The sequence below is a fragment of the Parasteatoda tepidariorum genome, chromosome 2 (assembly GCF_982258835.1).
Source record: "Parasteatoda tepidariorum strain Cologne lab strain chromosome 2, Ptep-v5.0, whole genome shotgun sequence".
Classification (NCBI taxonomy): domain Eukaryota; kingdom Metazoa; phylum Arthropoda; class Arachnida; order Araneae; family Theridiidae; genus Parasteatoda; species Parasteatoda tepidariorum.
Window position 1 is genome coordinate 62,727,800 of NC_141756.1, and position 24,873 is coordinate 62,752,672.

Below are 24,873 nucleotides of genomic sequence, written 5' to 3' on the forward strand. Positions count from 1 at the left end.
GAACTGAATACAAGAATCTGATGCATATTATCCGAAATCTCTCGCTTTTGAAGAATCCGCAGAAGGGCTGAAAGTAATACGAAAAAGAAGAAAAACTAGTAATGTAACGGGTAGTTTATTTGTAGCACTAGATGGCGCTACCCCTCTACCCCAAAGACGATAACAACTATCTTTTTCTGACTTAATATAGGAGATGACGCAGGACGAGCTCTGCGAACCACCCTGGTTCCCCCTTTCCTACTCATTTGAGTAAAAACTTTCTAGTTAAATTATGTTAGTTAATGTTATATTTTTTTTACTCTTTATTGTTAAATGTCTAATGTGATTTTATAATTAAAAATATTGAGCTCATAGTGATGATATTTTATTTCATCATCTTGCGTCTACATAATTGGCGACCAACTCGCGGCCCGATCCATTCTTATTAATACTTTATTTTAAATATTTTTGAGTTATACGTTCCATCCTGGAATGAAGTGGAATTGTTCCGTCCGGAAATGAAACAATGCTGCTAGCATTACTAAAAGCTTCTTCCTAAGGAGTTAAAATAAGTTTTAAAATTTTATTATTCTTGAGATAAATTTTGAAACGAATTGCTTCTCGTAGCAAGTATTTTAACAAAAGAAAAAATTAGTTACAAAACTTAACAAATCTAAGTTTAAAACCAGATAAATTTCAATGTTTCAATCACGAAACGCTTATACCTACTTTTGGTTTGATTAAAGTGATAACATTTACTTTTGTTTTCCATTCACTTACATTTTGCATGTTGTTAATTGTGAATTTGCATGAATAAGTAAGATTCTATTATGATGTGCGAATTATTGTAGCCTTGATAACTTTTGGAACTGTGAATAATTGATATTGTATGAAAATAATAAGTTACTGTTTAACATATTGGTCAGATTCATCAGAATCGCATAATTTTGATTCATCAGAATCATATTAAATATTCGTTGTAGAGAGAACGCTTTGTTCTAAATATATCATCATTTCCAAGAGTTTCCAGAGGAGTATTTATGTTTCATCGGAAATATAAAGAATTTAATATTTAGTTCATAGTTTCTTTGACATCAGTTCAATTTATGTGGTGGAACTTTTGTTTTCAAAACAAAACAAAAAGAATAGTTTACGAGTTATAATTCAATTTATTGAATAATTTGAGTATTATCTTGATTTATGGTTAAGTAGTTAGTTAATGAAATAAAGGTTGTTAATAAAGTGTTGCAGTATATAAGAAAATATTGTTAATTCTCACAAATAGAAATAAATGTTACTTCTCAATATCACTTATAAATTATGCATGAAGATTAATGTGTGTATTTTCGATCTTGTGGTAAGGCGATGCAACGCGAAAATGATTGTATAAACATTGTTTCAAGGTTACGTTAAACTAAAAGAATAATAAATATAAGATTGAATGTTTATATTTAAAGTGTGAGACTTTATGAGTTTGTTTTGAAAAGTAATTTGATGTGGTGGTAAAGAGAAATATTTTGTCAAAAGCATTCATTTCATTCTGTGATTGATATGAGATACACAATTATTCCGGCGCCGATATTTCATTTTGGTTTTCAGGCCAGACGAACACATTCTTAATACTTAATGGTTTTGATGATAATAATTTATGAATGTTCTTTTGCTTGAAATATTATATAGTGATTTCTTTTATTATTATTATTACTGTGTTCTTAAGTCGAATGTTTTTTTAATGTTCTCAAGAGTGATTTTGTTTTGATTTCAAAAATATTTTGGTATTATTTTAACTTGTGAAGGTTACGTGGTAATAAAATTTTGAGTTATGTTTTGAGAATTTTGTAGTTCTGTTTTAGGATTGCATTTTTAGAAGTGAAAGATTAACAAATTGGTCATTTTATTGCTTATTGATTGATGTTATTCAAATAAAATAAAAGATTTTGTTCTTAAATAAATTTTACGATGTGATAAATAGAAAATGATGGTTCATCTGATTAATATTTTTCTGTGAATTACAAGAATGTTGAATATTTAAAGAAATTCAAATCAATATAGATGAGTTGTGTATTGATATTTACTTAACTTAAAAAATATTCTGTTTCTGTCAAGGCATAAGTATTACATCATACAGTGTTAACAATTCAAATATCTTTTCATGATATTCATATTAATTATTATTTTATCTATATTAATTTTACCATGCATATTAATTCTTTTTTTGCAATTTTAATAGAAAAATAGTGTATTTCATTGTATGTTAATATTAGTAATTAGTAGTACCCCCATTCCCCCCTTAATCCATTTACGTTACACATTTGATGGACATTTGAAGAAACTGTTTTGTAAGAAATAAACTCATATACCTGTTCAGGATGTCCTATTTAGAAAAGGGTCGTAAGTGTGATTTGAAATTACTAGCATCAGAGCTTGGGTTACAAGTTACAGAAGATATGAAAGTAATTCAATTGCGAGATTTGATTTTAAATTCTTCTTCATATAATGAGGAATTTACGAGAAATATGTTAGATACTATATTGGAGGATAGCTTAGCAACCGAAAAGGAAGAAGAAAGACTTAGACTGATTCAGCCAAAAACAGCTGAAGACAATGCTTTAAAGATGGCCGAAGAAGAAAGGTTGGATAAAGAACGTACTTTCGATTTGGAAAAACTAAAACTTCAACTAGAAGTTCACTAGTCAACTAGAAGTCAACTAGTAAATTCTACTTCATACAATGAGGAATTTACGAGAAATATGTTAGATACTATATTGGAGGATCGCTTAGCAACCGAAAAGGAAGAAGAAAGACTTAGACTGATTGAGCAAAAAACAGCTGAAGACAATGCTTTAAAGATGGCCGAAGAAGAAAGGTTGGATAAAGAACGCACTTTCGATTTGGAAAAACTAAAACTTCAACTAGAAGTTAATCAGAATTTGCAGAGACCATCTGTTGCTCAAGAAGCAGAGCAACCGAAGTTTGATTTAAGTCGCATACTTCCGAAGTTCAACCCTAAAGACGATGAGATCGGTCTTTACCTAACTGTTTTTGAACGTCAACTGAAATTTGTTAATATACCTGAAACAGACTGGATCCCATATCTGATTGGTTCATTACCCCCAGAAATAAATCAACTAGTTGCTAGAGAAAGTGAAGAAGATTCAAAGGATTACGCAAAGGTGAAAGATATGCTGTTGAAGCATTATAGACTGACGGCTGTTAGATTTCGACAACTGTTTTCACAACACAATAAAGGTGCAGATAAAACATATAAGGATTTTGCTTTTGAACTGAAATCTTATTTTGAAGGATGGCTTACTGAGTTGAACATCTCCAAATTCGATCAACTTCAAGATTTGATCATTGCTGATCAATTAAAGAAAAAGACACCTCCTGATGTCAAGGAACATTTTCTGGATACTTGGTCAGAGCTGAATGATCCATTGATTTTAGCCGATAAGCTTGATTATTTTGAAAATATGAAATATAGCATGAAGAAAAATGGACCCCCCATTGCAAAGAAATCATATTCTAAAGAAAACGCCAAATTTGTTCAAAATAGGCGATTTAAGTCTCCTAATCCTAGAGAGAGTCCCCAAACCAGAAATGCGAATTTTGAAGGTTCGAAATTTTATAATGCCCGACCAGAAAGAAAAACTTCTATACATTGCTATGGTTGTGGTAATCCTGGATTTATTCAATCAAAGTGCAATAAATGTAAAAAGTTAAAAGAAGAAACAAAACCTATTGTGAACTATATTAACCTGTATGCAGTTGAATCAACGAATTGCCGTCTAGTTCAATCTTTTTAAATGTTTGTGGAGAGAGAGCAGCTTTTTGCGCTGATACCGGAGCATCCAATTCTATTGCTGGAGAGAGATTCTATAAACTGTTGAAAGACAAAGGTTATATATTTAACAAAAAGAATATTACGATGGTATTTGCTGATGGTAAAGAGAGAAATGTCCAAGCTTTAACTACGACAGTTAATCTTAATGTAGAAGAAAAGATAATCCCTGTGGAATTCATCGCTTTGCCAAAAGCTAAAGGTAATCGAACATTACTAGGGACTGATTTTCTGCATGCTGCTGGAATAGTGCTCAACATCCAGAATGGCACTTGGCATTTCAGCGAAAATCCTGAGAAGCAGTATCTCTTTTACAAAGAACCATCTGAAGGTAAAGTGGCCCCAAAGGTAATAGCATCTCAGAAAATAACATCTCCAGAGACATCGAAGTCCACAGACGATCCTGTTGCTAAATTAGAAACATCTGATGCCGTAAAATTAAGAGATGACGAAGGAAAGCACTTATCAAAAGAGCAACAATATGAAATAAACTCCTTGTTAGAAGAATACAAAACTATCTTTCAGCCAGGGGGAGATGCCACTCCTTATATTAGACACCGAATTCAAACTGGAAATAGCTTACCTGTTGCTGAACCTTCCTATAGAATGACCCCTGCTAAAAAAGAATTGTTGAAGAAAGAGCTAGATTCATTACTGGCTGAAGGTATTATTGAGGAATGCGAATCTCCATACGCTAGTCCAGTGGTGTTGGTTCCTAAACCTAACGGTTCAATCAGACTTTGTGTAGATTACCGGAAACTGAACTCTACTACCATTCCCGATACCTATCCATTACCAAGGATGGATGATTTGTTAACTGAGGCCAAATCAACGAAGTTCATGTCCACGATAGACCTAAGAGCGGGTTATCATCAGATAAAGGTCAATGATGCAGATCAAGAGAAGACAGCCTTTATTTGTCCATTTGGTACGTACAAATATTTGCGAATGCCTTTTGGTTTACGCAATGCGCCTGCCACCTTCCAACGTCTTATTGACAAATTTCGATCTGGACTAAAAGAGGTGTTTGTGCTTTCGTTCCTAGATGATATTATAGTGTTATCTGAGACTTTTGATGGACATTTATCGGATTTAAGAAAAGTGTTTGAAAGGCTTTCTATGTTCAAACTCAACGCTAACAGGGGCAAATGCCATTTTGCTTGTGACCGAGTTAAATATTTAGGTCACTGGATAACTCAAGAAGGTGTAGAGGTTGATGGCGATAAAGTATCTTCAATTCAAAGAATTCCTGAGCCAACCTGTGCAAAGGAAGTTCAGTCCTTTTTACAAACTTGTTCCTGGTTTCGTAGATATGTCCCTCATTTTTCCGAAGTAGCAAGACCCCTAAGTGGCTTAACAAGAAAGAATAAACAATGGACATGGGGTGAAAATGAACAGAAATCATTCGAGGAGTTGAAGAGAAGGTTGATTTCACCACCTGTGCTATCTCAGCCTGACGGAACTAAACCGTTCTATATTAAAACTAATGCCAGCAATTATGCTCTTGGAGCAGTTCTCGTCCAAGGCGAAGGCCCAGAAGAACATGTTATTGAGTATGCAAGTCGATTGCTAAGTTCAGCTGAAAGAAATTATTCAACTACCGAAAGAGAGGCTCTTGCAGTAGTTTGGGCCCTTGATAAGTTCCGTGGCTATGTGGAAAATCAAGAAATTATAATTGCATCAGATCGCCAACCCCTCAAGTGGTTAATGAGTATCAAATCACCATCTGGTCGCCTGGCTCAATGGGCTCTTCAAATTCAATCATATCATCCAAAAATTCTTTATACTCCTGGGAAATCGAATGTAATAGCAGACCTTCTTTCTAGACCAACTTATGAAATTAAAGACTTAATTTGTGAACATTCAAGTACAGATTCCTGCCAAATCTGTGCTGTATCAATTGAAATCCCCACTACTACTCCAGCCGAATTACGTCAATCACAGTTGGAAGATGATGAACTTCGAAAAATCATTGAAGCTTTTGAGAAACCTGAGAAATCAGTAGACTTTGCCACCTGGACTGTTCGTGGTTACATCATGAACAGAGGAGTGCTATACCGGTACTCGCCAGATTCAGACGAAGAAGAGGCGCAACTTGTCATACCCCAACAAAGAAAAACAGAAATTCTTGAAGAATATCACGATTCGCCAATGTCAGGTCACTTTGGATCTGAAGGAACATTTCACCGTATCGCCAAAAGATACTACTGGGTTGGAATGAGAAAAGATATAGCGGACTATGTTAAAAGCTGCGTTGAGTGCTGTCGCTACAAGCCATCTAATCAAGCGCCTTCTGGTTTACTTCAAACTCCTGTTTATGCTCAACGCTTTGAGACTCTGTCAATTGATCTTTTCGGTCCTCTTCCAGAAACACCAACTGGTGAGAAATGGATTTTTATTGCCCAGGACTATGCTACAAAGTGGACAGAACTATTTGCGTTAAAGGAAGCAACAGCCAGAGAGTGTGCCACAACTCTCATGCAAGAAGTCTTACTTCGATTTGGGTTACCCAGGAAAATAATATGTGACAACGGTGCTCAGTTTACAAGTGCTGTCATGCAACAGCTATGCTATATCCTGAATATTGACCAATGTCTGACTCCTGTCTATCATTCTCAGTCTAACCCAGTGGAACGAAAGAACAGAGACTTAAAAACTTGTTTGGCCATACTTGTTGGTAAAAACCATCAATCATGGAAAGAAAAGTTGCCATTCATAAGGTTTTCCTTAAACACAGCCAAATGTGAATCAACAGGACAATCTGCCGCTTTTCTCCAATTTGCACGAGAATTACGAACACTTGATGATGTTAAACATGACATAAAAGCAGTTATTGAGAATGATAATTTCGTTCCGGAAATAATTCCTTATTTGAAGCGTTTTGCCAGAACTGTACACCAAGTTCAGGAGAGAGTTGAGAAACATCAGGATAAACAAAAGAAATATGCTGATATGAGACGCCGAGAAAATCCTATATTCAACTGTGGAGACAAAGTTTGGGTTAGCCTCCATCCTGTTAGCAAGGGGCATCTAAAGAAAACTAGTAAATTCATGCCAAAGAGGGATGGTCCTTACGTCATTGTTGCTATAAGATCACCTACAACGTTTGATATTGCTGATCCCAGTGAACCAGATAAGATTCTCGGAAATATCATGTATCAGCCCTAACCCCATTTCAAGAACAGAATAAGTTTCGTGTTACACATCAGATAACTCTTGTGGCTCCCTTGAGAAAAAGAGGGTGCCCAAAACGCATACAAGATATTCAAGTAGCTACCGGTATTCCAACTAAATCTCCACCTTCTGCTCTAAATAGACATAAAAAGGTTCCTGACTCCTTGCCGAGACGTCTAAGAAGTAAGAGGGGGAGTTGTAGCACTAGATGGCGCTACCCCTCTACCCCAAAGACGATAACAACTATCTTTTTCTGACTTAATATAGGAGATGACGCAGGACGAGCTCTACGAACCACCCTGGTTCCCCCTTTCCTACTCATTTGAGTAAAAACTTTCTAGTTAAATCATGTTAGTTAATGTTATATTTTTTTACTCTTTATTGTTAAATGTTTAATGTGATTTTATAATTAAAAATATTGAGCTCATAGTGATGATATTTTATTTCATCATCTTGCGTCTACAGTAAGAAAATAATTTCATAGCTGGCTCTTGAAAGGAGCATACATGGCAAAATGTTCCAAATTTTTAAATGTTTTCCTATGGACAAATCTCTTTTCTCTCTTCCAATGCCCTATGCTAAAAGTCAAGGCAGCTAGACATCTTCATCTGCATACTTTTTATTAAAAGTAACCGTGTATACATATATATATATATATATATATATATATATATATATATATATATATATATATATATATATATATATATATATATATATATATATATATATATATATATATATATATATATATATATATATATATATATATATATATATATTATATATATATATATATATATATATATATATATATATATATATATATATATATATATATATATATATTATATATATATATATATATATATATATATATATATATATATATATATATATATATATATATATATATATATATATAAAGGTATTTCTATCAATTCTTCTAAGATCTGCAAAATTTTCATACAATTTTAAGGGTTTAGCTTTGGAACGTTTCTTTGTTAGCATCGAAGGTAAATTATCAATTATTAAATTTTAATAATCTTCTCATTGCTTTCTTAAATGTATTATGAATTTTAAAATAATACATAAATTTATGTTTTCCACGCACCATTAGTTCCTTTGAAGTAATGGAAATATAAAAGCGGATTAGTATTAATGTTCATAGTTAGTACATAAATGCTTTAAGAAACATCGTGGATATAAATTTTTTTCCACAGTATAATTATCGATTATATAACACAGCAGAATTAAATAAAAATAAGTAAATCCGCATATATAAAAAATGTGACCGAAGCTCTACATTGTAGAGTATATATTCTTCATCATCTAAACTTTTTCGAGAAACCTAACCATTTAATTATTTTGCCTCTTAATTAAGCATTTTTTTTCAGTGAAAATATATTTTCTAAGCTCTTTGCAGTCATTTTATACATTTTTATTTCTATTGTTTCATATTTACTAAAATGAGACCTGACAAGCCAATCCACTAAAGCATTTATATCATTCTTCATATTTAAAAACTACATTCCTTTCATTTATTTAGTTTCGCTTCATTTTTTTATGAAATAACAACGAAAAAATCAACCACAATTAAATGAAACAATTTAAAATTCTTAAATAAATTCATTCTGGGCGTTAATAAACCATTTAAGTATCATGAAATTACATCAAGGAATTTCAAACGAGTATAACTCTATTTAATTTATAATAAAGTAATAATTTCATAATGCAATAATAAAAATTCAAAATAGGGCCATAATAATTTCATTTTAAAATAATTATAAAATAGCGCTAATAATTTCACAGTAAAACTAGAATTTCTGAATAATTTCGTAATATTCCAAATTGTATGAATAATAATTTCAAAATAAAATAATTATGTTGTGGTTGCAGTAGTTCATATACGTCGCACTAGCGCTGAGCAATGGGCTATCAGCGACGGTCTGGGAAACATCCCTGAAGATGATCCGAAGGCATGCCATCACAAATTTGATCCTCAGCAGAGGGGATGGCAGCCCCGCTTCAGTAGCCCAACGATCTGCACACGAAGTTCAGCACTTCACGGTAGAACAGTTTAATGAGGACCAATACCTCACACCCTCAGTCCCTACGCAGACTGATCCAAGTGGTCACCCACACGCACACTGACAGCAGCCAGTGATGCCTGACTTCGGTGATCTGCTGGGAACCATGTCTTAACAATCAGTCCACTGCGGGATAAATAATTATGAAAGATACTTCTGAGAGAGATGCACAAACACAAATTTGAAAGCATTTCGTTTAAGAATTTTATTCTCAAACGCTTTAGCTTAACTAACTAAAACATTTAATACTCTTAAATATATTTATTTTAAACATAAACAGACCATTCTTGTGTCGGAAATATAATAGCTTCAAGGAATTTCAAACAAATATATCGTTAATAATTTTCTTCTCTGTGCGCAAAATATGTCTTTATTATATACAATTAAAACTGAAGACTTTTCCTTAATTTCTATGGACGATGAAGTCAAACGCGTAGAAATAATGATCACAATATCATACATTACTAAGCTTTTCAGTTTTGTGCAAGCATAGTTATTCAAACAAAAGCTTCCTTCATCACTGAGATAATGAAATCTCTGCCTAAAGAACGTTCGTAAACTCTTAATTCTGACTTGATAACCTGAGGGCCATTTAAATTAAATAAATTCTGAATCTATGAGCTCTCAAACTATAGAATGAAGACTAGAGATAAGAACTTTGAAATTTCATATAAATATAGCGTAATTCTAGTAATAAATGTAAATAATTAAGATAATAAATGACTTTCTGTGTCTTTAGAGTAATTATTTTCCTAATATATGGAAAAGATTATGTCTATGCTTTCGGTTTTATTTACTTTGGGAATAATGAACTCAAATTTAAATAAAATTTGGTTCTTTGAATTGATTAATAATTAAAAGCTAACATGACTCGTAAATTTCGAAGTTTACAATTGAGTTAATCAAACTATCTAAAGTAAACGAGTTGCTATCTAAAATTAACAAACTTCTAATGCATCGCAATAATATTATATATGTATTTCAGTTAATTTATTTTCTGTTTCTTTACTTATTTTAGTTGCTTAGTTCACTCCTACTGCTATTTAAAAATATTCACCAGTTTTTTGGCAAATAAATAGAGTCTTTTTAACAAACAAGCTCTCTCATTTTAACAACAACAGTTCCTTTATTTTGACAAAAAATATTTTAAAATAACTATGTCAGCATTAGAGGTTGCTAGCCGAAAGCAGAATCCGCATGACCATTCAACATTGACATTCGAACCCAGATCACCCCATTAGAATGCGGACTCTCAATCTCCGGAGCCACGGCAGACATAGAGCTTGTTTACAAAAAAAAATCTTAAACTATCCTTATCTTAAAAGCTATTTAACTTACCGAAAAATTATAAATACAGATAATAATCATGTACCATGAAGTACAATTAGAATCATGTACAGTTCGACAATGAATTCCGATAGCAATATTATTTATACGATGTTCAAAGCCGTGAACTAAAAGTAAGAGAAAATGTGGAAAATAATCCTAAAATGATTTGAAAAAAAGGAAAAATTATCTTATAGTAAGTAAAACTTATCATAGCAAAAACTGGAATTTGAATTGATAGTTAAAAGAGGTTTATTATTACTGAGAAAAAGAACTGTTTAGTAAAAAACATTTTTAAACAGTTAAGTATAAGGAGAAAGTTTGTAAAAAAAACAGGCATTTTTTTGCAACACGAGAGTTACAATTAAAAACCAAAATAAAATCTGTATTTATCGTTAGACAGTTTTTACTGCAGCTATTAAGTTAAAGAATTTACTGCAGCTTATTAAAGTGCAGCTCATCTTCCCCTTTGGAAATTCATAAAATTGATTATACCCGAAATTTTATAAATTCTGTGCTTGTTATTTTTCGCCGAATTTACTTCCGCAACTCCAAAAGCTTCAGCTTTACTTTAGTTAATTTGTCTTCTATGTTTAATTTCTATTTTTAACCAACCGTTTCATCTAAGTTCTCCATTTTTAACTAGAAATTTTATTTAAAAATTTAAAAATATAGAACTCACCTACGTCCTTCCACAAATCATTAATGGAAAAATATGTAAAAAATTTTTTGACCAATGTTTAAGATTAAAGGCAATCCTGTCTGAAACCGCTTTGCCAGTTTAGTATTCAAATACTGAAAAGACTATATTTTGTCTTTTCAAATGCTTAAAATTAATTTTCCTCTCCAAGTCACTTGTCTTCCAAGTCAAACCTTCTACTTTTCTAAGTTCCTCAAACCACCTTCTTTATGATCACTTCCTTGACCTCATGTTGTCATGAAGGGTTCATATGTATCTGTTATTCAATCTATATGTCTAACCCAATGCAACTTAAGGTGTTTAATTCTACAAATGCTATCTAAAACATTTGTTTGTTGATATACCCTCGCAGTCTCTTATCGTAAAAGAGAATAAACAGCTTCCCGTATTTTTTGTTGTTCTAAAGCTTTATATAGATTTCCTAGTGAGAATTCAAATCTCTACTTCATAACTAAGTGCTACTTATACACAGCTTATAGACACAGAACTTATACACAGGGGCATATTGCTTTTTAATATTATGATATTCCCCTTCCTCAAAAGAAAACTCCATCGCATTTTTTCCCGTCAATTTTATATAAGACTTTTTTTTTATTTATTGTTCTTTTTTTAAATTTATATTTCATTCATATTGTTCATTTAGTAAAAGTAACCCTGCTAATACCAAATAGCGTCTCTGATGCCGACCGGCTTGTGAAGGGGTTAGGGAACTGCCCTTGCATCAGAAAGGTTCTGGGCTTGAATGCCGGGCAAGGCATGGATGTTCTTTCCTTCTCCGTACTATCTGTCCTCACTGGACCTCACAAGAGCGACGTTGGCCAACCTAATATGGTGCCCCTGAAGAGAAGCCAACAAAATCGCCCTGTATATGCCAGCATTGACGGATGTTAACACAGGTGGGCATTGGAAGAAAAAAAAGTTTCTTTGATTGATAGAAAAATGAATTGATTATATTATATCCTCCATTTTATTCAATCGTTTCAATTCTATTAATTCCTTAATCAAACATTAAAGCAATTTTATATAATGTAATCATTAAACTGAAATCATTTTAGACAGACGGCTGGGGTTAATTTGGCTCTACTCGTTTTTCATTGCTCTGTAATTCAAAAAATAACTCACTGAAAATATTGATTATTTAAGATTTTTCATATTTTGAGCAGTTTAAAATCATTCAGGTGTTAGCCTTACAAAGCCTTAAGTGTTCCTCGTAAGGTATTTTAATAGGTACCCTATAACTTCAGGTAGGTTTTGGTATAAGGTACTTCTTAGTAGGTATAAGATAACTCAATCTGATTAAAAAACAAGAGTATTTCAATGTATTTTATATTATTATATATAGAAAAAGGAAACTCAGTTATCTAAGAAACTAATGAATTAGTATAATTGACATTGTTCCGTTTAAACAAAAATCTTCGTTAATCAAATCGAATAAAATAGTATAAAATTTTGAATACCGAGTCTCTAATATATGTCTTATTAAATTAATTATGATAATGTTTTAAGATTTAGGATCAACCTACAAACAATCTGGGGAGAGCCAGACTAACCCTTTTTGACTTTCTAGGCATACAGTAAAATTTAGTCTTTCTAGTGGTAATCATTAAATTGAAAGTGATTTGAATTATAAACATTTTTAATCAAAAAATATCTATATACTTAAATTTTTTGTTCTCGCCTTTTAAGTGAAACATTTATATCACTTTGTTTTACAATTTTCACAAATTTAGTTACAGTTTGTTGTTGTTTTTAATTTTTTTTTCACTTTTCCAATATTTTATTTGTTAGTCAGAAATAATTAATCAAACAAATACGAAATATAGTGAATGAACTTCATCGATATTTTATTGCTCCATGTAATGGGATGGGTACTAATACACTGGTGTGCAAAACTTAAGCAACAAGTGGTTTTTCGGCCACAGCTCCCCAACAAAGTATAAGATAGCCATGAAATTGCAGTATAATATGCACGTAATTCAGTAGAAAGATTATTTGTATGCAAATTTTAGAAATAAAACGTCGTAGGTGATGTAAGTGTACGTAAACCTTGTGGGTCGGCGCGCGCAGGTCAAAGCTGTGATTAAAGGATGAAGAGCACCGTAGTTAAAGACATTCGCTGCAAGTGCAAGTGATTTGTTTAGTGAAACATGTCTCCAAGAAATCATTTAGACGACTTTACTCGAGGAAGAATGATTGGGAAGCTTGAGGAGGGGCGTAGTGTGACCAGTGTCACCGAGGAGTTCGGTATCAAGAAAAGTGTTGTTTCTCGTGCTTGGAATGCCTTTAAAACTACTGGTACAGCTGTTCGGAAGGTTGGTGGTGGCACAACAACACCAATAGATGACCGTTACATTGTCCTCCAGGCGAAAAGAAACCGTTTTCAGTCAGCGAGCGCCATATCTCAGCAACTGTGCACAGCCACAGGACGACAAGCATCAAGATTTAAAGTGGCCAGACGCCTCCACAAAGGTGGCTTATTTGCTAGACGTCCTGAACGCTGCATACCTTTGAAAGTTAGCCATCGGCGGCACCATTTAGAGTGGTGCAGAGAGCCCGAAAACTGGACAGCTCTTCAATGGAGTCGCGTCCTCTTCACAGATGAGAGTCGTTTTAGTGCTACAAGCGATTCTCAACGTCAGTTGATCTGGAGAGAGGTTGAAGCTCGATTTCATCCCAATAACATCGCGGAAAGAGATCGTTACGGATGGTCCTGGAGTTGCCGTCTGGGGTGGCATTATGCTGAACAAGCGGACTGAGCTTCAGATCTTCGACCGAGGTTCTGTAACTGGAGACCGCTACTGCAATGAGGTAATCCTACCCCATGTGCGTCTGTTCCGAGGGGCCATTGGACCAGACATTTTTATGGATGACAATGCCCTGCCACACCGTACTGCTAATGTTCAAGAGCTACTGGAAAGTGAAGATATCACACGAATCAATTGGCCAGCTTACTCTCCAGATCTAAATCCCATAGAGCATGTGGGGAATGCATTAGGGAGACGTCTTGCGACACGAAAGTATCCTCCTGGTAACGCCCATCAGCTGAAACATGCGTTAAAGGAGGAATGGAGACGTTTACCCCAAGAACTCCTGGATAATCTGATGCTTAGCATGGAGAGACGATGCCAAGCAACAATTACAGTAAGGGGAGGGCATATCACATACTAGGGAACATCTGCCAGTTGTACTTACGCTTCTTCAGGCAATCATGTGTAACGCCACTATATGTCAAATAAAGCCTTTTTTTGTTCCATACCCTACTTTAAGCTTTATATTCATTTCTGCGCCATTATTCTTTTACCATCGTTTAAGTACAAAATAATGTACATCATATTCAAATTTCATGTCAATCGGATGATTTCTTGTAGAGTTATGACAGAAAATGCTCTTGTTGCTTAAGTTTTGCACACCAGTGTAGAAACACTAATATAAATTATCAATGAATGTATTTATGTAGAACCTATTTAAATTTGTTCAAAATATGAAACAGTAAAACTACAATCTTGTTGTCTACTCTTCAACCGAAGCACTTGAATGAAAAGTTTGAAATCAACAATACTTTACTATGTTTAAATCGTATTGTACACACTTAAGAAATCTTAAAAAAATTAAGGCGAAACTGAAACAGAAATATATATATTTTTAAATCTTTTAAGAATAATAAATAAAAAAAGCTCTACTTACACTGCACTATAAATGTTTCTCAATAAGCATGTTAGGGTTTTTCTTAAATCCAGCCATTTTTAAGGTCAATCTTAATACTGAAAAACAAGCAAAAAAATTTATTTAGCAAAATTATAAATATATATTTATATATAAGTTCAAAATGTAGACACAACAAGGGAAAAATAAAAATAATAATAAAAAAAAATAAAAATAAAAACCCGGAAAAAAAGGGAAAAAATTTTTTAACATTTTTTGTCCTTTTTTAATGGTTTTTTGTTATTTTTATCTGTTATGCTATATATATATATATATATATATATATATATATATATATATATATATATATATATATATATATATATATATATATATATATATATATATATATATATATATATATATATATATATATATATATAAGAGAAAAAGGAAAAACGAAGAAAATTAATAAGTTTTATCAACTACGCATAAGCTGCAAGTAAATAGAACAAACAAAATAAGCTAAAATATTGAGAAAATATGGAGAGAAAAAAATTTATTGATTTTCTTCTATTGTCATTATTTTTTATTTTTTCCATATTTTCTTAATATTTTAGCTTATTTTATGAGTTCTATATACTTTCAGCGTAGTTGATAAGACTTATTAATTTTCGTCGTTTTTCTTCTTTCTCTTCGTTTTTATTGTGTTATATTATAGTGATCATATTTAGTGCAGCTTTAGCGCTTGATATTATCTACTATTAACTTACTTTCGTTTTCTTTTTGTTTCCGTTTTTAATTCGGTTTTCTCATTTCGTGTGTTTAGGGCATTGCTCTTCGAGCTTAATTTTTGGATTTCAGCAGTAATAATAATTTGGCGCCTGTTAAATATCAATGCAAAACGATCAAATCCTGTTTTTTTTTAAAACAATTATTAATTTTCTAAAATTATTAGAATTATCAAACTTATTAATTACAAACCTTTAAATTATTCTGTATAATATTATTACCCCGCGCACATCAATTTTCGGGCCCATCCAACGTAATTAACAAATTAGACGCGCTTCGGTATTGCAGTAAGAACGTGCCATAAGATATCACTTTTTTTATGATTCTGTTTTCATATTTTGTAATCTGGCAATCTTTTTACGAAAATATTTTTAATTATTCTTGAAAGATTCCGGTACGCGTAAGTTCATTTTAATTCGCTCCTCACTATGTAGATTTCCTTTCGTGTACTGTTCTCTAATCTCTTTACATTTTATTTTCTGTTTTTTGCTTGATATATTTGTTTGTTTTTTCGTAAATATTTTTTACTTAATGTGTTCCAATTTCGTTTAAATTTTTTGAGTGCTCCTCACACTATTGTATTGATAAAGATTGCTTTGGCTATATTAATACAATATTTGAAAGCATTTCTTTTTGAGGATATAATCGTGTGGGCTGATGAAGAGATTATATAATCTCTTTGTTTTGTCTTCCGGATTTTTAAGGTTTTTTTTCTTTTTCTTTAGACAGTACAAAATTATATTTTTTTAAATTTTTTATCGATTTTCCTCTCTTGTCCGTATTTTCTCAATATTTTAGCTTATATATATATATATTATTTCGTACGGAACTAGATTTTTTTTCTCTATATACCAAGATATTACATTTGCTACTTCGACACAAAAATACGATGCGCCGTAAGTCATGCTTGAAAGCCACATAAAAAAACAATTTTTTAAGAATAAAGATTTATTTATTTTGTAAATTTACTTTAATTTATATATTATTAAATTTAAAGAAATGAAAGTTCTGTATTTTTAAGTTGAATTTTGTTATATATTTTTATTTTTATTTTTAGAAAACTTTACTTTCATTAACTGATTAACAAATAAAACTTATATACTCAAATTAACATTTTTAAAAAAACATATTCAGTTTTAAATACTTAAAACAGAAATTTAACGCTTAAACTATGAACAAATGCTGGAATTTCTCTTAACAAATTTTTAATGACTATAGGGTTATAGACAAGAAAAATAATGCAAAATCGATTCAGTAAACCCATACTTTTTCAAGAATACTTTACACATCGAGGTGATAAAAGTTCAGATCATAGTAACTGAAACCTTTTAAGTTTTCTTTCCTTTCTAGCACCAGAAAGGCTTCTTTCTACAAAATTACGCTTGACCGCATTTGATAAAAAAAGAAATATATATATATATATATATAAACTTAACCTTTTCAAAAGAGAGCCTTTGAGTTGAATTTTTTTTTCTCTTTCCAAACAATTTTATTAAGAACCATATCTTTTTCTAAAGTAATACTAGTTACTTTAATTAGTTTAAAAACTTTAACATATTCAAGCAGATAGTCAACTTTATTTACATTACAAAAACTGAAAAGCAAATATTTAATTCAGGTATTTTTTATATAATTATGCTTCAAAAGTTTTAATTCATTCTTTACATAGTTTTGAACCTTGTACTGTAGTATCAACAACGATAAAAAATTTTACACAAAATAATCGATTCAAAACTTTGTGGGGTGTTCGCCTAATTTAAAATATTTATTTTTTTAATTCTAAAAAGCTGTAAAACTTTAAAAATATCTGAAATTTCAAAATAAAATTTAAATATTCTTACATACATATCTACACATAATAAAATAATGATTTAATGAAATATTTTATTAAATTAATGAAATATAGAGAAAATTGAAAATTAAATGATACACAAGTACGATTGATTTTATACCTTTTCATTAACAGCTTAATTACCCTTTTTATTTCATTAAAAATAGAATTTTTTCAAAACTCAATAAATTAGTAGTTATGATTTTTTTTTAAAAAAGGGGTCTGTTTTATTAAAATTTCACTCTTCAGATATTAAATAGAGAATAATTTTTTGAAAGTCAATACAATTTCTCTTTTCACAAAGACAAATACCTAAACTGTAGCGAAAATGTATTGCCAAAAATTTTAAAAAATGCCTAGCACTAAAAAGAAATTAATTTTTTTTAAAAACTTTCCAGCAATAAATTGTTAATTCAGTCGGAAAAAAATTTTACGAAATTTCAATTCAGTAGATACAGTAGATCAGGGGTCCCCAACCCTATGCCCGCGGGCACCATGGCGCCCTTCGATCGGTTTAGATGCGCCCGCTACTTGTGCCCAACAATAAAATATTTCCGTTTTCAATTTTCCCATAAAATGTTACGTAATTTGTTTTGCTTTCTCAATATGGATGATAAACCTAACCAAAATAGAAATCGCCAGGAAAAGGATCTCCATTCCCACAGATATAAGCACAAAGCAAAATATAGCTGACCACTCGCGGATTGAATATATGAACTCTTATACTTTGTATGTTTTTCAAGCAATTTCGTAATAATTTATTTTACTCAAGGATATTAATACTAATTATATTCATATGTTAAATTAAATTTTTTGTGCATTACATGCAGTGTATATTATTTCCTATGTCTACCAACTATAAATTTATCTTGAAAAAATAAATGGTGCCCGCCACTCGACCGATATTCTGGTATTTGCTCTTAGGTACAAAAAGGTTGGGGACCCCTGCAGTAGATGTTCGGAAATTAGATTTTTCTAATAATATAAAGAGCTGTAAAGTATGTAGGTGATTTATAAAGAGTCAGAAAATAAATATATAATTAATAAAGTTTAAATAAATCAATTTTCTTTATTTCCTATTTTGCGTCATTATATTATAAAAAAAAAACAAGTTTTAGATGTTCATCTCATCAACATAAATATTAAAACGAATCATTCTGCGTAGGGCTAGTGCTCGCAGCTAACTCATGATAGTTAATATTTATAAAGTTCAACCCTTTCTCGAATCTTTACCAGTGCTATTTTTAATTTATTTCATTTACCGTCATTTTGAATTATTTAGTTTTATATAAACACGTTTCAAACGTAACTATAAACAAAATAATTCTGTGACGTAACCCTCACGTGCCATCTACGTAGACCCTTGAGCTTTCATAATTTAACCAAAAAAAGACTAATTTTAAATAATTTTTTTTTTATTTTACAGAATAATAAGCTATCATATGTCACTAATATTATCTTTAGAAACATCGAAACATCTGACATACCGTAATTTTAACAATAATATTTACTGTAAAATCCCTGAATCACTGTAAATAAATAAATAATATTGTAAAAATGATGGTAAAAAATTTCACGATAAAATTAAATTTAACGGTGAAATAGATTTTACAGATCTTGCACTCTTGGTGTCAGTTTTTTTTTTTTTTTGCCATAATTTGATTCGGATTTTGCGTGTATGCAGCTAAATTTGTCTGATGCTGAACCTTATTCATTGTCAAATGGATTAATTTATTGTTTTTAATTATTTTTAAGATCGGTGGTTGAAATTGCTCCTTGAAATGATCCAAAAAATTCTGAATCAAATTACGGTATAAGTAGCATTATCCGTAAAATATTATGTCGTAATTTTTTTCAGTATAATCACTGAATCACTCTAATTAAATAAATATTACGCAGTTTTTACAATTACATATATTTAAAAAATTACAAAATTACAAATAAAAATTACGGTGTATCAGATTTTTTTTTTCCGTTAAAAATGGATTTCACGCTAAAAAGTAGTGACACCCTGAGTGCCGGTACTTTCTACGGTAATTTTATCCGGAATATTTTACATTGCCGTCTTTACCTAAATCTCAGGACGCTAATGCAAACGGTTCTGGACCGCACTGACATATGCACGCGCAAATATTTAATTTTTATTGTTATAGATTTTCCTTCAGTGGAATTATCTTTTGTGCTTGGCTGTAATAACGAAGAAAACAAAGTGAATGAAAAAGAGTATTTATTTAAAAAAATGAAACAAGAAGCAGTTTTGCGTACTATAGCAGCAGTTTTTCTAATACAACTACGGAAGTTGGCCATTTTAACTTTTTATGTGTTCTTTACGCGATGCTTTTTACGTTATTTTAATTTAACTCCGTTATTTAAAAGATGTGTTTGAAAATAATTAGTTTATTTTATGATACTTTTGCACGTCATCTCAGGTACATTAAGGATCTCAAATTGGGAATTTCAACAAAATATTATTTTTTTTTCAATAAGGATTAATCATTCATAAGCAGTCTTTTGTAGTAGCAAATAATCTAAATTCAAGGAAGCAATAGCTTTATCCGTCATTTCAATGTAACTGCGTTACTTCCTTCTTATTAGTAGTTTCGTTTTATTTTTAATTGTTCAAAAATATATTTAAGTTTTTCTCTGCAATGTTTAATTTTTATTATTCTCATATAAAATTTGATATAAACACTATACGAAGAAAAGAATTGCTGGTAAATTTTCCGTTATGAATGATTATGACATTTGGGGAGAAAATACATAATTCTGGTTAATAAAAACTTGAACTATACTCGGAATATAAACCATTCAGTTGGTAATTCTTCCATTTATATGGTATCGGTTTACCGAAAATTCTGGTTTCCTAAATTATAGTAATTATTAACACATGTTAGGTAAAAAATACAGATTTGGAAGTAAATTTCACCAAATAAGTGGTTTTTACACCATGCTGTTACGTATCGTGAGAAAAATAAGCATATATACCACTTTTACCGTATTATATAATTTATTATAAACCATATTTTATTGTTAATTTCGCTAAAAATCATTAACAACGAGCTTCGGTAAAAACTAGTACTCTTTTTGATGTTCCCATAGAGCCAGAAACATGTTAAAGTTTACCATATTCTTATAGTTTCGCGTATATTTTTTTCTCAGTGTAAATGTTAAATAAAGATTATAAAATATGTTATAAATGTTTTCTTGTACAATGCCCATTGTTTAATCGCTTAGAAAAAATACTTTTAATCATCGAAATTAAAATTAATATGATAGAAGATTTCTTCTGAATTCATAGTACTCATTTTTGAACTATATAATCTCTAAATTGATTTACGTACTACACGAATTTCTTTGACGACGTAATTAAAAATTACGAATTCAAAAATTAAAAATAGTTACGTAACACGTTTCTAAAATGCTTAATAAAGACTCTATTATGTCGACATTTATGAATACTTATGAAGAGAATTTACTACTTTAAAATCATCGTAGCAAGGTATATAACTTGACACTGTCAGGGAGTTTATCGATTTCACCCCTACCACTCAGAAAATCAATAAATAAAAGGGTTAATCCATCAATTACACTACATCAATATCTTTAAGTGAATGCTGATTTATTTATAGGTGGTCTGGGAGAACTAAGCGAGAATTTAAAGAGAAAAGCAATCTGTTAGAGTGATACTATTTCCATACTACCGCAACAAATCGATGCAGTGTTTAACTTTTTAAACTCATCTTATAGTTAATTTAATTTTTTATGAGGCTTAAATTAAATTTTCATTTTGGTGAAATGATTTAAATGCAAGCACTGATTTTAAAACAAGAATAGTTCGAAACAAAAGTCTTGTTTGGAAAATTCGTTGTAGTGGTTCGTATTGAAAAGCTGAAATAGCATAATGTTACATTTTCTACCGTTTTTAAGTTTTCTTTTGGAAAATAGACTTACAAATTATGTAAAATTTTATATTACTTTAATATTCATTTAAAAAGAATTAAAATTATTAAGCTTTAAAATTAAATTAATAATAAATATAAATTTTTTATAAATATATATCGCAATGATAACTTACTTATCGTTTTTTTTTACACGTTAAAGATTCGTAATTTTCCCTAAATCAAAAGTAATTTACAGAAACATCGATTTCTTAAATCGCATCATGTTTATACTCTATATATATACTAAGTGGCCAAATTATTATGACCACCCCTCAATACACTTTTGGACCACCTTTAGCCCTTAATATTGCTTAGATTCTTCTTGGCATAGATTCTAAGACATGTTGGTAGTTGGTAAGAGACGTTTGACCTTATATCCGATGAACTGCACTTTCTATTCCATCAGATTAGATGGCACTGGATCCAGCTGCCTGATACTCTGTTCAATCTCATCCCAATAATTCTCAATTGGATTGAGATCTGGAGATTGTGCGAGCCATCGAAGCAATGTAAAGTCACCGTCATGTTCTTCAAACCATCTGACTACAATATGAGCTGCATGATATGAATCATTGTCTTGCAAAAAGTATCCATCTCCTGCAGGGTACATAAACATAGCCGAATATACTTGATGAGCGGTAACACTTAAATTCCCTTTGGCTTGCATACGTTGCATCACAGCAATCAATGGACCCAAGAAATGCCAAGAAAAATTTCCCCAAACCATAACTTTGCTTTCAACAACTTGAAATACTGTGGCAATACAATTGGGATCCATGATTTCGTGCTGTTTTTGCCATATCCGAACCCTGCCACCTGCATGGCGAAATTGAAACCACGATTCATCGGGCCACTTGACCCTTTTCCAGTTATCTACTGTCCAATTATTAAGCTCAATTGAAAAAACTGAAGACGTATGATCTCGTTCAAGGCTGACAGCACAATCATTCGAACAGGTCATCGGCTCCCATTGTCTATATGATGCAATGTGTGGCACATAGTTCGTTAAGAGAAGTTTGCAGTTGCACCTTCATTAAGCTTCCTCGCTATTTGACGTACTGTTGCTCTTTTGTTGGACTGGACAACTCTGGCAAGTCTCCTTTCGGCTCCAGCATTCAGTATCATGCGGCGACCACAAGCCTGATGTTGTGACCTGGTTTTCTGCTTGGTAGTCCACTCTCCGAACACATTAATAACTGCTACTCTTGAACACTTCAGAAGATAAACCGTTTGCTGATACTGGTTCCGACGCTTCAAGCGCCTACAATCTTCCAGCGTTTAAACTCAGTTAGGTCACGTTTTTTGCCCATATCTCCGCGCGTAACGCAGTGCAATTGATGATACACTTGTCTTGCATTCCCTTTTAGTAGCTATCTTGCCCTCTAGCGGCAACACTGTGACGCAATATCTCATTTTTCATAAAACTGTAAAACTCTCAACTATATGACAAAAATGTTTCTTTAATTTGGAACCTCATCGCGGTGCATTGTGAGAGATTGACTAAAATGACAAAACTAGAATAAGGACTAGACGATCGAAACTAGAATGACAACATAAGTCGACACAACTCAAAAAACACGCGTTTTGGACTAAGAACAGGTGTAAATACGAAAATACACATTCTTTCAGCAGCAATACTAGCACAACTCATACATCAAGGTAATCTTCTTTTAAGCAAACTAAAGCATTTCTAATTCATTTTGCTTAGCAATAAAAACTTTGAACCCACTTATCTCAAAACTTGATATTTTTGAGTTGTGCCGCTATTGCAGCCCATGAGCGATATCGTCAAAAGTTTTGGGAGATTGGAGAATCCATTTCTTGCAGGGAAATAATATTGAAGTAGGTTAAGTTGCCAAGTTTCTATTGTTTGTTTGTTTTTTAAACTATATAAACTTTACAGATATTAGAGATACTATTGCTGCGTTGAAATCTTGTACGTGATATACGCTGAAATCTTGTTTTCAATTTCATAAAACTCTGAATTTAATCTTTTGAACTTAGTATATTATCCTCAAATATTTCAATTTCACTATCATATCAAACGTTCCTTTCCTTTACCTGAAATTTTCAATTTTCGAAAACTGATATTGGATAAAACCGTGATTCATTCTTTAAATTTCAAAATAAATTTTCTTGCCAAACGGACTAAAAATCAAACATATTTTTTTTTATTTGTCATACCTCTTTTTTTTTATAATCTATGTGAATAGAGATGAAAGCTTTTATATAAAAGAGAAAAAGTCAACCAATGAAAAGTTAGTAAAATGAATGGAAATGGGAAAATATATTTCTCATTATAGCAAAGAGACTGACTTCATTTCTTCTTTTCTGTATTTTTGAAGCTGAGATTGTAACCAAAGAATTTTGTATAGAGATATTTTAAACTCAAATATTTATAAAATAGTAGTTGGAATTTTTTTTAAACTATTCAGTTTCAGTATAATAAAACCGACTATTATATCTAGTGAATAAACATACTTTTTTCAACATGAAAGAAACATTGTAATTTGGAATATATATAATAAATATATCATTGAATTGTGACTCGTGTAATGCAGGGGTTTTCATATACCCCTACCTTGTATGTATTTTAAGATTCCCTATAAATTGTAATTTGGAATATATGTAATAAATATATCATTGAATTGTGACTCGTGTAATGCAGGGGTTTTCATATACCCCTACCTTGTATGTATTTTAAGATTCCCTATAAATTGTTATTTGGAATATATGTAATAAATATATCATTGAATTGTGACTCGTGTAATGCAGGGGTTTTCATATACCCCTACCTTGTATGTATTTTAAGATTCCCTATAAATTGTTATTTGGAATATATATAATAAATATATCATTGAATTGTGACTCGTGTAATGCAGGGGTTTTCATATACCCCTACCTTGTATGTATTTTAAGATTCCCTACAAACTGTAATTTGGAATATATATAATAAATATATCATTGAATTGTGAATCGTGTATTGCAGGGGTTTTCATACACCCCTACCTTGTATGTATTTTAAGATTCCCTACAAACTGTAATTTTGAATATATATATTAAATATCTCATTGAATTGTGAATCGTGTAATGCAGGGGTTTTCATATACTCCTACCTTGTATGTATTTTAAGATTCCCTATAAATTGTAATTCGGAATATATGTAATAAATATATCATTGAATTGTGACTCGTGTAATGCAGGGGTTTTCATACACCCCTACCTTGTATGTATTTTAAGATTCCCTACAAACTGTAATTTGGAATATATATATTAAATATATCATTGAATTGTGAATCGTGTAATGCAGGGGTTTTCATATACCCCTACCTTGTATGTATTTTAAGATTCCCTATAAATTTGACGTGATAAAAGCTATTCAGATTAAGTAATTTTCAATAAATTTTTAAGTGAGAATAATCAAAATGCACTCAAATTCTGACTAAATATTCTAAGAAATGACAAGAGTAATGAAGAGAAAACCAGAAAAAAAAATTTCAGCAGTTGCTTAAAGCATTTTGTAGGCAAATTGTTATAGGAACCATTTCCAAGAAATA

At 31.2% G+C, this 24,873-nt stretch overlaps 1 protein-coding gene across 1 annotated transcript in view; it reads right to left on the reverse strand.

Annotated features, from left to right (window-relative positions):
* LOC107437764 (5-hydroxytryptamine receptor) overlaps positions 1-24,873 on the reverse strand; it is a 269,815-nt gene that overhangs the window by 102,023 nt on the left and 142,919 nt on the right. The window contains exon 2 of the mRNA XM_043045163.3: positions 14,795-14,871. The gene's annotated coding sequence lies outside the window, so the exon portion shown is untranslated. The remainder of the gene's footprint in view (positions 1-14,794; positions 14,872-24,873) is intronic.